This window comes from Schistocerca piceifrons, chromosome X (genome assembly GCF_021461385.2).
Source record: "Schistocerca piceifrons isolate TAMUIC-IGC-003096 chromosome X, iqSchPice1.1, whole genome shotgun sequence".
Taxonomy (NCBI): domain Eukaryota; kingdom Metazoa; phylum Arthropoda; class Insecta; order Orthoptera; family Acrididae; genus Schistocerca; species Schistocerca piceifrons.
Genome location: NC_060149.1, coordinates 120,636,716 through 120,650,312, shown reverse-complemented (window position 1 = coordinate 120,650,312; position 13,597 = coordinate 120,636,716). Strand labels below are relative to the sequence as shown.

Below are 13,597 nucleotides of genomic sequence, written 5' to 3'. Positions count from 1 at the left end.
GGCCCAGGCCAGGCGTAAAGCTGTGTGCCGTGCAGTCATCAAGGGTACGCGAGTGGGCCTTCGGCTCCAAAAGCCCACATCAATGATGTTTCGTTGAATGGTTCGCGCCGGCCGCTGTGGCCGAGCGGTTCTAGGCGCATCAATCCAGAACCGCGCTGCTACGGTCGCAGGTTCGAATCCTGCCTCGCGCATGGATGTGTGTGATGTCCTTAGGTTAGTTAGGTTTAAGTAGTGCTTAGAGCCATTTTTGAATGGTTTGCACGCTGACACTTGTTGATGGTCCAGCACTGAAATCTGCAGCAATTTGCGGAAGAGTTGTACTTCTGTCACGACGAACAATTATCTTCAGTCGTCGTTGGTCGCGTTCTTGGAGGATTTTGTTCCGGCCGCAGCGATGTCGGAGATTTGATGTTTTACCGGATTCCTGATATTCACGGCACACTCGTGAAATGGTCATATGGGAGAATCCCCGCTTCATCGCTACCTCGGAGATGCTGTGTCCCACAGCTTGTGGCCGACTATAGCACTTAAATCTCGATAAGCTGCCATTGTAGCAGCAGTAGCCGGTCTAATAACTGTGCATGCCTATGTCAGTTTCTTTGGCGCTTCAGTGTGTAACATGATTATTGTTCTCCAGTTCATGTCATAGTTGTTGCCTGGCTAAGCGTTCTGGATGCTGAACTATTACTCAGAAATCGTTTCCACATTTTAGAAATCACAATAGGACGAATATTTAACCACTCAGTCATCTAACTTTGTGTTTGGACTGCCGGCCGTTGTGGCCCAGCGGTTCTAGGCGCTTCAGTCTGGAACCGCGCTACTGCAACGGTCGCAGGTTAGAATCCTGCCTCGGGCATGGATGTGTGTGATATCCTTAGGTTACCGGAAGCGGCTACAAGGGTAGCGGAGTACGTGTGGAGTGCACATGGGGGTTTTTTAGGTTAGAGAATTCCCTCCCTAGGCCCGACAAGACGCCTCCTGAGACGCGGCAAGGTAGGAGTAGGCAAAATGCAACAGGGATAACAATATTAATGTGCTAATAGTAAACTGCAGGAGCGTCTATAGAAAGGTCCCAGAACTGCTCTCATTAATAAACGGTCATAACGCCCATATAGTACTAGAGACAGAAAGTTGGCTGAAACCAGACGTAAACAGTAATGAAATCCTAAACTCAGATTGGAATGTATACCGCAGAGACAGGCTGGACAGTGAAGGGGGAGGCGTGTTTATAGCGATAAGAAGTGCAATAGTATCGAAGGAAATTGACGGAGATCCGAAATGTGAAATGATTTGGGTGAAGGTCACGGTTAAAGCAGGCTCAGACATGGTAATTGGATGTCTCTATAGGCCCCTTGGCTCAGCAGCTGTTGTGGCTGAGCACCTAAAGGAGAATTTGGAAAATATTTCGAGTAGATTTGCCCACCATGTTATAGTTCTGGGTGGAGATTTTAATTTGCCGGATATAGACTGGGAGACTCAAACGTTCATAACGGGTGGCAGGGACAAAGAATCCAGTGAATTTTTTTTAAGTGCTTTATCTGAAAACTACCTTGAGCAATTAAACAGAGAACCGACTCGTGGCGATAACATATTAGACCTTCTGGTGACAAACAGACCCGAACTATTTGAAACAGTTAACGCAGAAAAGGGAATCAGCGATCATAAAGCGGTTACGGCATCGATGATTTCAGCCGTAAATAGAAATATTAAAAAGGGTAGGAAGATTTTTCTGTTTAGCAAAAGTGACAAAAAGCAGATTTCAGAGTACCTGATGGCTCAACACAAAAGTTTTGTCTCAAGTACAGATAGTGTTGAGGATCAGTGGACAAAGTTCAAAACCAACGTACATTATGCGTTAGATGAGTATGTGCCAAGCAAGATCGTAAGAGATGGAAAAGAGCCACCGTGGTACAACAACCGAGTTAGAAAACTGCTGCGGAAGCAAAGGGAACTTCACAGCAAACATAAACATAGCCAAAGCCTTGCAGACAAACAAAAATTACGCGAAGCGAAACGTAGTGTGAGGAGGGCTATGCGAGAGGCGTTCAGTGAATTCGAAAGTAAAGTTCTATGTGCTGACTTGGCAGAAAATCCTAAGAAATTTTGGTCTTATGTCAAAGCGGTAGGTTGATCAAAACAAAATGTCCAGACACTCTGTGACCAAAATGGTACTGAAACAGAGGATGACAGACTAAAGGCCGAGCCGGCCGCGGTGGTCTCGCGGTTCTAGGCGCGCAGTCCGGAACCGTGCGACTGCTACGGTCGCAGGTTCGAATCCTGCCTCGGGCATGGATGTGTGTGATGTCCTTAGGTTAGTTAGGTTTAAGTAGTTATAAGTTCTACGGGACTGATGACCACAGCTGTTAAGTCCCATAGTGCTCAGAGCCATTTGAACCATTTGAACCACTAAAGGCCGAAATACTAAATGTCTTTTTCCAAAGTTGTTTCACAGAGGAAGACCGCACTGTAGTTCCTTCTCTAGATTGTCACACAGATGACAAAATGGTAGATATCGAAACAGACGACAGAGGGATAGAGAAACAATTAAAATCGCTCAAAAGAGGAAAGGCCTCTGGACCTGATGGGATACCAGTTCGACTTTACACAGAGTACGCGAAGGAACTTGTCCCCCTTCTTGCAGCGGTGTACCGTAGGTCTCTAGAAGAGCGAAGCGTTCCAAAGGATTGGAAAAGGGCACAGGTCATCCCCGTTTTCAAGAATGGACGTCGAACAGGCGTGCAGAGCTATAGACCTATATCTCTAACGTCGATCAGTTGTAGAATTTTGGAACACGTATTATGTTCGAGTCTAATGACTTTTCTGGAGACTAGAAATCTACTCTGTAGGAATCAGCATGGGTTTCGAAAAAGACGGTCATGTGAAACCCAGCTCGCGCTATTCGTCCACGAGACTCAGAGGGCCATAGACACGGGTTCACAGCTAGATGCCGTGTTTCTTGACTTCCGCAAGGCGTTCGATACAGTTCCCCACAGTCGTTTAATGAACAAAGTAAGAGCATATGGACTATCAGACCAATTGTGTGATTGGATTGAGGAGTTCCTAGATAACAGAACGCAGCATGTCATTCTCAATGGAGAGAAGTCTTCCGAAGTAAGAGTGATTTCAGGTGTGGCGCAGGGGAGTGTCATAGGACCGTTGCTATTCACAATATACGTAAATGACCTGGTGGATGACATCGGAAGTTCACTGAGGCTTTTTGCAGATGATGCTGTGGTGTATCGAGAGGTTGTAACAATGGAAAATTGTACTGAAATGCAGGAGGATCTGCAGCGAATTGACGCATGGTGCAGGGAATGGCAATTGAATCTCAATGTAGACAAGTGTAATGTGCTGCGAATACATAGAAAGATAGATCCCTTATCATTTAGCTACAAAATAGCAGGTCAGCAACTGGAAGCAGTTAATTCCATAAATTATCTGGGAGTACGCATTAGGAGTGATTTAAAATGGAATGATTATACAAAGTTGATCGTCGGTAAAGCAGATGCCAGACTGAGATTCATTGGAAGAATCCTAAGGAAATGCAATCCGAAAACAAAGAAGTAGGTTACAGTACGCTTGTTCGCCCACTGCTTGAATACTGCTCAGCAGTGTGGGATCCGTACCAGATAGGGTTGATAGAAGAGATAGAGAAGATCCAACGGAGAGCAGCGCGCTTCGTTACAGGATCATTTAGTAATCGCGAAAGCGTTACGGAGATGATAGATAAACTCCAGTGGAAGACTCTGCAGGAGAGACGCTCAGTAGCTCGGTACGGGCTTTTGTTAAAGTTTCGAGAACATACCTTCACCGAAGAGTAAGGCAGTATATTGCTCCCTCCTACGTATATCTCGCGAAGAGACCATGAGGATAAAATCAGAGAGATTAGTGCCCACACAGAAGCATACCGACAATCCTTCTTTCCGCGAACAATACGAGACTGGAATAGAAGGGAGAACCGATAGAGGTACTCAAGGTACCCTCCGCCACACACCGTCAGGTGGCTTGCGGAGTATGGATGTAGATGTAGATGTAGATGTAGTAATGTTTAAATAGTTCTAAGTCTAGGGGACTGATGACCTCAGATGTTAAGTCCCATAGTGCTCAGAGCCATTTGAACCATTTGTGTTTGGACTACCTCTAAATGTTTATGTAGGGGTGTGACCCCGACGACCGGAAAAGGAAACACATTTCGCCAGACAATGACGCTCTAGACGTCTTTAAGAGAAGTAATTATTATCTCGAAGAAAAGTAATTAATTTTTTGTTTGTTTGCAGGTACGTGGCTGCAGCCCAGGTAGATGCACCGAAATAACGTAGTTCGCCGCTGGAAGAGTCAAAGCAAAATGAGGCAGCTCATCGATCAAGTGAAGTATCGTGCAGTAGTTTGTTTTCTGCATCTGAAGGCGAAAATAGCTGCAACAAACCATGCTGACTTGGTGGAACTGTACGGTAACAATGCACCATCATGTAACAATGGTTAGGTTGCGCATATCCTTCCACTGCGATCAAAGAAGTCTGAATGACAAAGAACGAAATGGTAGAACATAGCTCTGTGAAGAACTGGAACCGTAAGAGAAATGAAAGCCCTGGTGCTCGAAGACCGGCGTAAGACAGTCGAGGTAATATTGGAGAAAGCTGCCCCATGAACCACAGACATTGTCGAGGCGGGCTGGCTAGTGTGCATCGACGATACAGATAGCAGCACCATGGGTACAACCATAACGTAGGCGTATCTGTGGAGAGGCAAGACAAACTTGTGGTTCCTGAAGAGGGGTAGCAGCATTTTACTAATAGTAAGGCCAACATTCTGAATGATCGACTGGTCTGGTCTTGTAACATCAGACAAAATGGCCTTGCCGTGCTGTTGCTGCGAATGCTGAAAGCTAGGGAAACTACAGCCATTATGCTTCCCGAGGACTTTCAGCTCTGCTGCATGGTGAAATGATGATGGCATCCTTTTGGGTAAAATATTCCAGAGGTAAAATAGTCCCCCATCCCGATCTCCAGGCGGGGACTATCCAGAAGAATGTTGTCATCAGGAAAAATAAAACTGGCGTTCTACGGATGGAAGCGTGGAATTACATCTCTTAATGTGGTAGGTAAGTCAGAAAATTTAAAAAGGGAACGGATATGTTGAAGTTAGATATAGTGGGAACTAGTGAAGTTCGGTGGCACAATGAACAAAATGGTTCAAATGGCTCTGAGCACTATGGGACTTAACATCTGAGGTCATCAGTCCCCTAGAATTTAGAACTACTTAAACCTAACCAACCTAAGTACATCACACACATCCATGCCCGAGGCAGGATTCGAACCTGCGACCGTAGCAGTCGCGCGGTTCCAGACTGAATTGCCTAGAACCGCTCGACCACAACGGCCGGCGCAGAATGAACAGGACTTCTGCTCAGGTGAGTGCAGGTTTATAAACAGAGGTAATGCAGGGGTAGAGCTAATAATAAATGAGAAAATGAGAATGGTGGTAAGCCGCTATAAGTAGCATAGTGAAAGCATTATCGTAGCCAAGATACACACAAAGTCAATACCCACTACAGCAGTACGAGTTTATATGCCAAATAGCTTCGAAGATGATGAAGGGAGTGAAAAATGTGTTATGAAATTATAGAAATTACTTTGGTAGTTAAGGATGAGAAAAATTTAACTGTGAAGGGTGACTGGAATTTCGTAGTAGGAAGAGCAACAGAAGTAGAAATAGTAGGAGAATATGGACTGGAGGAAATGAAAGAAAGAGGAATCTGCCCGGTCGCATTTTACGCAGAGCATAATCATCGATAAGTCTTGGTTAAAGGATCATGAAACAGGTTGCATATGCGGAAGAGACCTGGCGTCACTGGAAAGATGCAGATTGACTATATAATGGTGATACAGAAATTTCGGAACGAAATTTTAAACTGTAAGATATTTCCAGGGGCAGATGTGGACTCTGGCTATGAACTGTAGATTAAAACTGAAGAATTTCGCAAAAAAGATGGGAAATTAAGGAGATGGGTCCAGGACAAGTTCAAAGAACCAGAGGTTGCTGACAGTTTCAAAGCGAGCATTAGACGATGATGGGGGAAAGGAATACAGTAAGACACGAATGGGTAGCTTTGAGAATTCAAATAATAAAGGCAGCAGAGGATCAAATAAGTACAAATACAAGGTCTAGTAGAAATCAAATGGCTCTGAGCACTATGCGACGTAACTTCTGGGGTCATCAGTCGCCTAGAATTTAGAACTAATTAAACCTAACTAACCTAAGGACATCACACACATCCATGCTCGAGGCAGGATTCGAACCTGCGACCGTAGCGATCGCTCGGCTCCAGACTGTAGCGCCTAAAACCGCACGCCCACTCCGGCCGGCCTACTAGAAATCCTTGGATATTACAAGGAATACTGATGATGAAAGAAGAAAATACAAAAATGCACCAAATGAAGTAGGCAAAAGGGAACTTAGACGTAAAAAAATTGAGATTGACAGGAAGTGTAAAATAGCTAAGCAGGAATGGCTAGAGAATAGCTAGACCACGTATAGCTAGGAGAATGATAGATATCACCTGCAGGAAGGTTAAAGAGGCCTTTGGAAAAAAGAAAAGTAGCTGTATGAATATCGGAAGAGCTCAGATGGCAAACCAATACTAGTCAAAGAAGGGAAAGCTGAAAGGTGGAAGGAATGTATAGAGGAGCTATACAAGGGAAATGAACTTTAACATAACATTATAAAAAGGGAAGAGAAGCTTACAGATGAAGATGAGATGGGAGATACGATACTACGAGAGGCTTTGACAGCGCACAGAAATACCTAAGACGAAACAAGGTTCCTGGAATAGACATTTCCTCAGAAATACTGATAGCCTTGGGAGAACCAGCCGTGACAAAACTATTCCATCTGGTGTGCATCATATGTGAGACAGGCGAAATACCCTCAGGATTCAAGAAGAATGTAGTAACTCCACTTCCAAAGAAACCAGGTGCTGGCAAGTGTAAATATTACCGAACTATCAGTTTAATAAAGCACGGTGACAAAAATGGCCGGCCAGAGTGGCCGAGCGGTTCTAGGTGCTTCAGTCTAGAACCGCACGACCGCTACGGTCGCAGGTTCGAATCCTCCCTCGGGCATGGATGTGTGTGATGTCCTTATGTTAGTTAGGTTTAAGTAGTCCTAAGTTCTAGGGACTGATGACCTCAGAAGTTAAGTCCCATAGTACTCAGAGCCATTTGAACCACTTGACAAAAATTCTGAAGCAAATTATTTACAGAAGAATGGAAAAACTGGTAGAAGCCGACCTTTAAGAAGATCAGGTTGCATTCCGGAGAAATGAAGGATCACGCGAGGCAATATTGACACTATAATTTCTTTTAGAAGATAGGACAAGGAAATGTAAACCTACGTCTATGGTATTTGTAGATTTAGAGAAAGCTTTTGACAATATTGACTGGAATGCACTCTTTGAAAATCTGAACGTAGCAGGGGTAAAATACACAGCAGTTTTAAGAATCGAAGGTTATGAAAATGGCTGGGAAAGGAGTGATACATGTTTGTAGGCTATCGCAGAGTTTATTCAACCTGTGATAGGAGGGCACAAGATGGAAATTAACAAAAGCGAAACAAGAGTAGCCGGCCGGTGTGGCCGAGCGGTTCTATGCGTTTCAGTCGGGAACCGCGCGACCGCTACGGTGGCAGGTTCGAATCCTGCCACTGATATGGATGTGTGTGATGTCCGTAGGTTAGATAGGTTTAAGTAGTTCTAAGTTCTAGGGCACTGATGACCTCAGATGTTAAGTCCCATAGTGCTCAGAGCCATTTGAACCATTTGAAACAAGAGTATTGGAACGTAGTCGAATTAAATCAGGCGATGCTGTGAAAATTAGATTAGGAAATGAAGCAGTAAAAGTAATAGATGAGTTTTGATATTTGTGCAGTAAATAACTGATGATGGTCGAAGCAGAGAGGATATAAAATGTAGACTGGCAATGACAAAAATAGCGTTTCTGAAAAACAGAACTTTTTTAACGCCAAATATAAATTTAAGTATTAGGAAGTCTTCCTGAAGGCATTTTTCTGGAGTGCAGCCTTGTGCCAAAGTGAAACTCGTATGATAAGCAGTCCAGACAAGAAGGTAATCGAAGATTTTGGAATATGGTACGAAGGAAGAATACTTAAGATTAGATGGGTCGATCACGTAACTAATGAGGAAGTACTGAATGGAATTAGGGAGAAAAGAAATTTGTGACACAACTTGACTAAAAGAAGAAATCAGTCGATAGGACACAGTCTGAAACATCAAGAAATCGTCAATTCATTATTGGTGGGAAGTGATGGGGGTAAAGACTGGAGAGGGAAATCAAGAGATGAGTACAGTACGAAGGTTCACATGGATGGGGGTTGCAGTATTTATTCGAAGATCAAGAGGCTTGCACAGGATAGAGTAGTGTGGACAGCCGCATCAAACCAGTCTTCGGAGTGAAGACTACAGCAATAATGGAAAAAGCGAAGATCAATTTAGAACTAGTTTCCAACATGTTTTACTACATTTTGATCATAAGAAAGGTAGTCGTCCGCTGAGTTCCGCGACTGCTCACACTCATTCCAAAAGCTCGCCGACTGTAGGCGGCATCAGGAATTTTGCAGTAGTGTCAGGCCAGTCGAGAAGATTCTTTAGCCACCTAATCTCCACGGACGAGCGCTGGATAGACACTATGACTACGAGGTAAAGGAGAAAAGCAGGTAGTGGAAAATGTGGATTCACCAGCGTCGAAAGAGGCGAAGATCGTACCACCATCGCGCAAGGTGATGCTGAATATTTTTTGGGATTGTCATGGTGTGTTGCTAACAGATTATGCTCTTAACGGGCAAACCATCACAAGGACATACTATCAAAATATGTTGAAGAGGGTTCTGGAGGCCGTCAAGACGAAGTATCATGTGTAACAGTAGGAGGGAGTGCTTTCGCTCCACGACAGTGCCTCATCATTTTACAGAGCACACAGTCTTACCTGCCGCTTTTTTTTTTTTTTTTTTTTTTTTTTTTTTTTTTTTTTTTTTTGGGCGAGTTAGACTTTTACCTCAACCTCCACATTCTCCTTACATGGCACCATGTGTCCCAATAACTTATTCCGCTTGACTCGTATAAAGAAATAATTGTGTGGCAGGCATTTCAGGTACTATGTCGAACTGATTGTCGAGGTGGAACGTTTCCTAAACAGCCACAATGCAGACTTGTACAACCAAGATATCTGCCGAGCAGACATGTAGACAAGAACTAATACCATCACCAAGTTTCATGGTCACAGGTTAACTTTTGTGGTAATAGTTGAATCATCTACATCTACATCTGCATGGATATTCTGCAAATCACATTTCTTTTACTCCAATCTCGTATAGCGCGCGGAAAGAACGAACACCTATGTCATTCTGTACGAGCTCTGATTTCCCTTATTTTATCGTGGTGATCGTTCCTCCCTATGTGGGTCAGTGTCAACAAAATATTTTCGCATTCGGAGGAGAAAGTTGGTGATTGGAATTTCGTGAGAAGATTTCGTCACAACGAAAAACGCATTTCTTTTGATGATGTCCAGCCCAAATCCTGTATCACTTCTGTGACAGTCTCTCCCATATTTCGCGATAATACAAAAACTGCTGCCTTTCTTTGAACTTTTTCGATGTACTCCGTCAGTCCCATCTAGTAAGGATCCCACACCGCGCAGCAGTATTCTTAAAGAGGACGGACAAGTGTAGTGTAGGCAGTCTCTTTAGTAGGTCTGTTACATTTTCTAAGTGTCCTGCCAATAAAACGCAGTCTTTGATTAGCCTTCCCCACAACATTTTCTATGTGTTCCTTCCAATTTAAGTTGTTCGTAATTGTAATACATAGGTATTTAGTTGAATTTACGGCTTTTAGATTAGACTGATTTATCGCGTAACCGAAGTTTAACGAGTTCCTTTTAGCACTCATGTGGATGATCTCACACTTTTCGTTATTTAGGGTCAACTGCCACTTTTAGAACCATTCAGACATCTTTTCTAAATCGTTTTGCAGTTTGTTTTGATCTTCTGATGACTTTATTAGTCGATAAACGACAGCGTCATCTGCAAACAACCGAAGACAGCTAATCAGATTGTTCTCTCAAATCGTTTATATTGATAGATCACTACCCCTCGCATTGCACGTGTAAGAGGGACCTCAGGCTTGCTATTGGTCTGCGGGTGACCTACAGTACACAGCTAAACAACTAGAGATCAGTGGAGGAACCATTGAACTTCAAGAGTGTTTGGGATCCGTTCCAGATCGGTTTAAAGGAGAACATCGACACAGTTCATAGGCGGACTGCTAGATTTATTACCGATAGGTTCGAACAACACGTAGGTATTACAGAGATGCTTCGGGAACCCAAATGAAAATCACCTGAGGGAAGGCGACGTTGTTTTCGAGGAGCACTGGTGAGAAGGTTTGGAGAACCGACATTTGAGGCTGACTGCAGAATGCCTCTTCTGCCACCAACGTACATTTCACCTAAGGACAACGAAGATAAGATTAGAGATATTGGTGTTCGTACGGAGGCATATAGATTGTTGTTTTTCCTTCGCTCTGTTTGCGAGTGGAAGAGGAAAGCGAATGACTGGTAGTGGTAAAGGGTACCCTCCGTCCCACACCATACGGAGACTTGCGGAGTATGTATGTAGATGTAGAAGATCCGCATCTACTTCCATATTGTGAAAAACACTGTGAAGTGCGTAGAATAGGACACTTCCCATTCTCTCGGTTATTAGGGCTTATTCCCAGATTCACGTATGGAATGCAGAAAGAATGATAGCTTAAACGCCTCTATGTGCTCTTTAATTAGTTTCATCTTGTACTCGCAGTCCTTACTGAATACGTATGTCGTAGGAGTTGTAGTATACTCCTAGATGCATCAATTAACCCCCCATGAACCATGGACCTTGCCGTTGGTGGGGAGGCTTGCGTGCCTCAGCGATACAGATAGCCGTACCGTAGGTGCAACCACAACGGAGGGGTATCTGTTGAGAGGCCAGACAAACGTGTGGTTCCTGAAGAGGGGCAGCAGCCTTTTCAGTAGTTGCAAGGGCAACAGTCTGGATGATTGACTGATGTGGCCTTGTAACAATAACCAAAACGGCCTTGCTGTGCTGGTACTGCGAACGGCTGAAAGCAAGGGGAAACTACAGCCGTAATTTTTCCCGAGGGCATGCAGCTTTACTGTATGATTACATGATGATGGCGTCCTCTTGGGTAAAATATTCCGGAGGTAAAATAGTCCCCCATTCGGATCTCCGGGCGGGGACTACTCAAGAGGATGTCGTTATCAGGAGATTGGAACTACTGACGGCCGTGGGAGAGCCAGTCCTGACAAAACTCTACCATCTGGTGAGCAAGATGTATGAAACAGGCGAAATACCCTCAGACTTCAAGAAGAATATAATAATTCCAATCCCAAAGAAAGCAGGTGTTGACAGATGTGAAAATTACCGAACTATCAGCTTAATAAGTCACAGCTGCAAAATACTAACACGAATTCTTTACAGACGAATGGAAAAACTAGTAGAAGCCAACCTCGGGGAAGATCAGTTTGGATTCCGTAGAAACACTGGAACACGTGAGGCAATACTGACCTTACGACTTATCTTAGAAGAAAGATTAAGGAAAGGCAAACCTACGTTTCTAGCATTTGTAGACTTAGAGAAAGCTTTTGACAATGTTGACTGGAATACTCTCTTTCAAATTCTAAAGGTGGCAGGGGTAAAATACAGGGAGCGAAAGGCTATTTACAATTTGTACAGAAACCAGATGGCAGTTATAAGAGTCGAGGGACATGAAAGGGAAGCAGTGGTTGGGAAGGGAGTAAGACAGGGTTGTAGCCTCTCCCCGATGTTGTTCAATCTGTATATTGAGCAAGCAGTAAAGGAAACAAAAGAAAAATTCGGAGTAGGTATTAAAATTCATGGAGAAGAAATAAAAACTTTGAGGTTCGCCGATGACATTGTAATTCTGTCAGAGACAGCAAAGGACTTGGAAGAGCAGTTGAATGGAATGGACAGTGTCTTGAAAGGAGGATATAAGATGAACATCAACAAAAGCAAAACAAGGATAATGGAATGTAGTCTAATTAAGTCGGGTGATGCTGAGGGAATTAGATTAGGAAATGAGGCACTTAAAGTAGTAAAGGAGTTTTGCTATTTGGGGAGCAAAATAACTGATGACGGTCGAAGTAGAGAGGATATAAAATGTAGGCTGGCAATGGCAAGGAAAGCGTTTCTGAAGAAGAGAAATTTGTTAACATCCAGTATTGATTTAAGTGTCAGGAAGTCATTTCTGAAAGTATTCGTATGGAGTGTAGCCATGTATGGAAGTGAAACATGGACGATAAATAGATTGGACAAGAAGAGAATAGAAGCTTTCGAAATGTGGTGCTACAGAAGAATGCTGAAGATTAGATGGGTAGATCACATAACTAATGAGGAAGTATTGAATAGGATTGGGGAGAAGAGAAGTTTGTGGCACAACTTGACCAGAAGAAGGGATCGGTTGGTAGGACATGTTCTGAGGCATCAAGGGATCACCAATTTAGTATTGGAGGGCAGCGTGGAGGGTAAAAATCGCAGAGGGAGACCAAGAGATGAATACACTAAGCAGATTCAGAAGGATGTAGGTTGCAGTAGGTACTGGGAGATGGAAAAGCTTGCACAGGATAGAGTAGCATGGAGAGCTGCATCAAACCAGTCTCAGGACTGAAGACCACAACAACAACAACATCAATTAAAGCTGGTGCTTGAAACTTTGTATGTCGGCTTTCTCGGGATAGTTCGCGTCTATCTTCCAGTCTGCCAAAGGTCCTAGCGGACATAATGATTTGTAAAAGCGCAGATTTTGAAAGAAGTATCAGCAAACAGTTACACTTGAATTTCTCAGAAGAAGCATTTTTTGCAAAATGTGTGATTTTAGTGTGGGAAAAGAGGCCTTATTCAAGAGTAAAGAAATTTGCTAGCATATAATCAGATTGGTGGGCTGAAAAGTCGAAGCTGTACATGCCCTGAATAAATTTGTTTCCAGAAACTTGGAAATTCTGCTACTGAGGGACACCATGGTCTGTATCTGATGTGAGAGACTTTGACTTCATCTGGAAGAGTGCTCAACGCTAAGTGATGACAATAGTCGTAGTACTTGCTGACTGACCCCAGGTCTACTAAAACATAACAGCTGCCTCGTGCAAATGCTGCCTGTTCCTCCATACAATGTAAAATTCATGGGTGGCCTGATGTCGTCAACAAACCGATCGCTGTTGATACTGAAATGCGTTAGCGTACCTAAATTAAAGTCTGTCAGTGAATGTTCCATTTGTCTCAAAGTCGTAATATTTTACGCGCGGGAAAGTCACCCCAATATTGTTATTAACAGAGTGGACATTGTATTTTTCAAAAGTTTGGTTTGTAATACAAAGGTGCTGCTTTTTTGGTTCAAGCGCTTCAGAATAAGGTAGTAATTAACTTAGTAAAGAATCACCTCCATCATCATCTATGGTTCAAAACGAACGATTTTTATGGACATAATATCAATTGTAAAGTACCTTCATTCAAA

The 13,597-nt window shown here is 43.4% G+C and overlaps 1 protein-coding gene across 1 annotated transcript in view; it reads right to left on the bottom strand.

The window, feature by feature from the left end:
• LOC124722539 (osmotic avoidance abnormal protein 3) overlaps positions 1-13,597 on the bottom strand; it is a 372,346-nt gene that overhangs the window by 69,152 nt on the left and 289,597 nt on the right. The window lies entirely within an intron of this gene.